The sequence below is a fragment of the Triticum dicoccoides genome, chromosome 7B, assembly GCF_002162155.2.
Source record: "Triticum dicoccoides isolate Atlit2015 ecotype Zavitan chromosome 7B, WEW_v2.0, whole genome shotgun sequence".
Taxonomy (NCBI): Eukaryota; Viridiplantae; Streptophyta; class Magnoliopsida; order Poales; family Poaceae; genus Triticum; species Triticum dicoccoides.
Window position 1 is genome coordinate 111,225,930 of NC_041393.1, and position 4,311 is coordinate 111,230,240.

The following is a 4,311-nucleotide window of genomic DNA, read 5'->3' on the forward strand; positions in this document are numbered from 1 at the left end:
TGTCCGAGTTGCTAAGTTTGGGGTGGAGCACATTGGCTACATCAGAAAGGCCATGCTCTATAGCTGGCTCACATCGAGGAAGTGTTGCCTTGATTTAACATCACTTCTAATTTTTGCAGATAAAGGTTGTTTTAGTGAACTTCTTTATCCTCCCTTGATTTAACATCACTTCTTATGGTCAAGTGAGCTGCATTTTTCTTTATATCGGCTGCATTATTCTTTATATGTGGGTTGCATTGTTCTTTATATGTGGGTTGTATTGTTGTAGAGAAGTGTGGACTGCATTGCTGTAGACAAGTGTGCTGCATTTAATGTAGACTACTGTGCTGCAATGCTATAGACAAGTGGGCTGCATTGATGTATACAAGTGGACTGCGTTGCCGTAGACAAGTGGGCTGCATTGCTGTAGAGAAATGGACTGCATTGTTGTAGAGAAATGGCCTGCAATGTTGTAGACAAATGGGCTGCATTGTTGTATACAAGTGGACTGCATTCTATTTTTCTGTATACATGTTTTTTGGTTTTTGTATTTTGTGCTGAGTGCTTCCATGTTTTTTCTACATGTTTTTAGGTTTTGATGGGGGGCTTCATGAAGGCTATACGTCACTGTTTGAGTACCAGGGTTCTGAGGTGGTTATGGAGGATTGTGTCATTGAAATCTCTCCAGATAGTTCTGGTTCTTTGGCTGGAGATGGTTTGAACACAGATGTGCTGTCTAAACCTGATGGTGGAAGTGTCTCTCGACCTAGCTCTCCACATGATGTATATGATGTTGATGATGATGATTTTATTACGCCGTGTCCACGCATCACTAGGACTAGGAGTGCAACAATTAATCGTCCTCCTGTGGATGAGGTTGAAGTATTTTCGAACAAGAGGGCAGGTGAGACGGCTTTTAAGTTGAGATGCTCTATAGAGGAATTGAAGCCTCTGCGGTTCAAATATATTGATGAGGCAAGGAAAATAAAGGATCTTGTTCTCAGCAAATATTTTGTAACCAAATACCATGAGTAAGTTTTATGTGTGTGCCTTTCATCCTTTTTGTGTGTTTTGATTTTAATTTTAATTTTATTGATCCCATGTGTGTATGTTTACTACAGGAACGCATTCTTTATGGTCAATAATCCTTTTGGTGATGTCGATACTTACAATGTGAACTATATCTATGATACATTTGGCAAAGGAGCTTTAATGGATTCGTATCTCATGGATTTTGTCATCAAGTACTGGAAGCAAGACCCTGAATTGGGTTTAGCTTATCAATACAGTGAACATGTGCTACTTTCACCTTTATTTATCATGGTAAACGTTTGCTGTCATTCTTTCCAATTGTACTGGCTTTTTCATGTCCATGCCTGCTTGCATTGTTTATTCTTTTTTTTCATGTGCTTTTTTTGTTCTTTTTTCTGTGCAGTACGTTCTTCAAATGGAAACCTTTGTGGCAAGAGATAATGAAGGAAACCCTGTGTTGCTAGTTGTGCATAGCTCGTTCATTTTAGAAGATGCAGTTAAGCGGTTCAAGGTTTTTGTGAGCGACGGCGCAAACCCATTGGATGCAAAACTGGTAAGTTCATTGTTTTCCGTCATTTGTTTTCCTGGTTTGTTGCATTTCTTTTTATAGTTATTTTTGGAACAGTGGTCCTGGTGCTACGTGTTGACAGAACTTTTCATTTCATTTTTGTTTTTTTGATGTGAACAGATTATGATGCCGCGATCCAAGGATGGTCATTACTCCTTATACATGATGAACCAGCATCGCCAGACGCTTGATATCCATGACAGTAGGAAGTACACTGGCCATCCTGATGTCACGACAAGGTGGCGCAGGACTGACTACCACACAGATTGCACTGAAGTGGTATGTCATTTTTTCTTGCCAAGCGTAAAGTTTTTTTGTGTTTCTCCTACTGCATTTTTTCATAAACTGCACATGCAAATTTTAGCACACATAGAACCACATTTTTTATGTAGTGCACTGCAACATATGCGCGACAGAACTGCATTTTCTCACACCCCCCATAATCTGTGTAAAAAAGGGTAATATGAAATGACCCTGCGTGCTCTTAAAAGAGGGACTGTCTAGACGTTTGAGAACAACTTTTGTATTTTTTTGGTTTGTCTGAATAGCAACTTTGATCTGTGATGTGTGTTATTTTTACCTTGTGCTTCCTTTGTTTTTGCCAGATGAGGAGGATGAGTCAGGTGCTGAAGGCGATTTATGGCGAAAAAATGTATAAATCGAAGAACCACCCTGACTGGGTTAAATTGGCAGAGAAGCCCTCTTACCCGGTCGTTCCAGCGCTAGGTGAAAACGAGTGCGGAATCTATGTTCTGAGGATGACGCAGTTGTATGACGGCCAACGTCTAGTCAAGAAAATTTTCAAATCCGACGTAAAACCTTCTCTGTTTTCTTATTTTTCTTGTTACTTTTTTTATTATTTTAAGTTTTTCACTTTTTTGTTCTTTATGAAAACCTTTTTTTAATCACTGGTCTGCATTTTTTTAATTTTATTTTTTCAGCCTGTTATTGAAGATTGGAAGGCGGAGTACATGTTCCAGCTGCTGTTCAATCCTTCGAACATGTTGTATTATGAGGACATGCTACTTGAGCTATGTCATCTGATTGTGGACCTCGGGCTTACTTCCCTGTCACAATCGCAGACGCAGTAACAGTCATTTGGGCACTGTTTTCTACTAGGGCAAAAGCCCGCGCGTGAACAAAAGAACTAGGGTTGATGTTGTGTATTTGTGTGCTGATTAAGGTAGATAATGTGTCAAAAAGAGTGCTGACTAAGGTAGATAATGTGTGAAAAAGACTTTTTTTCTGTCGTTGTGTTTTTTCTTGTTCTTTTTGCAGCAGTGTATGGGGATGAATTTGTATGTGGAGGAATTTGTATGTGTATGTGCATTTTATATAAATAACTCATACAGTATATATAAGTGTATATTTTTATTTTGTCGACGACCATGTTCTGTGTGAACTGGCATTTGTCACGCTTATATGTATCGTATGTGTTCCATAAACTGCATCGCATTTGATGCCGAACTTCTTTGTCCAACAAAAAGCACTGTATTTTTTTATCTACAAGTTCAGCGTTGCACCTATGTGTATGCCGAAACTGAATTGCTTTATGATACTGCACTGCTTTTTTCCTCAACAAAACACACTGCTTTGGCCTAAAGTTGCGTTTTGCAGTTGGGTTTTTTATTGTTTGTACGGTAAGGTAGACGCGGGGCAAGGGGTGGGGGGTTGCCCCCTCCCCCAATTTTTTTAGTTGTCTATAGATTTGTATTGCTTCTGTACGCATTGCGTGCATTAGTCCGAGGCCGAGCAGGGGGTGGGGAGGGGGGTCATGACCCCCTCCCCATCCCCCTGCGAGCCCGAGCCTGGAATGAGCCGGAGCAGGCGGCGAGTCCGTCACACCCCGTCGCCCCCCTGTCTATCTTAGGGGTGTGGCTCTGGGGTTGCGTGCGTCTATATTGTTGGAAAAACAGAGTGTCCGCATTGCGCATGTCAACCAAGCGCATCGCGTTCGTTAGCGCGAGGCCGAGCAGGGGGTGGGGAGGGGGGTCGTGACCCCCCTATCGATCCCCCAGCGAGGCCGAGCTTGGAACGAGCCGGAGCATGCAGCGACGCGGCGTGCCGCGGTGCCGCATGCGTAGGTGAGTCCGTCACACCCCGTCGCCCCCTTTCTATCTTAGGGGTGTGGCTCTGGGGTTGTGCGCACGCCCCCTTTTAATGGAAAAACAGAATGTCTGCACTGCGCCTGTCAACCAAGCGCACTGCGTGCGTTAGCGCGAGGCCGAGCAGGAGGTGGGGAGGGGGGTCGTGACCCTCCCTCCACATCCCCCTGCGAGGCCGAGCCTGGAACGAGCCAGAGCAGGCGGCAACGCAGCTTGCTACGGCGCCGCATGCGTAGGCGAGTCCGTCATACCCCGTCGCCCCCCTGTCTATCTTAGGGGTGTGGCTCCGGGGGTCACTACTAGGAAAAGGGCTATAGATGGAATTGACACTAATGGTGCACCAGACATGTGGTGCGCCATTACTAAATACTAATGGCGCACCATGTGTTGGTACGCCATTAGTGTCCAAATACTAATGGCGCACCACATCCACGGTGCGCCATTAGTAAAAATATTTTTTTTAAATTTTGTTCAAAACTACTAATGGCGCGACGTGGGAGTGGTGCGCCATTACTAGTTGAACTAGTAATGGCGCACCACTCCCACGGTGCGCCATTAGTAAAAAAAATTAAAACTTTTTTTTGAATTTTTTTCAAAACTACTAATGGCGCACCGTGGGAGTGGTGC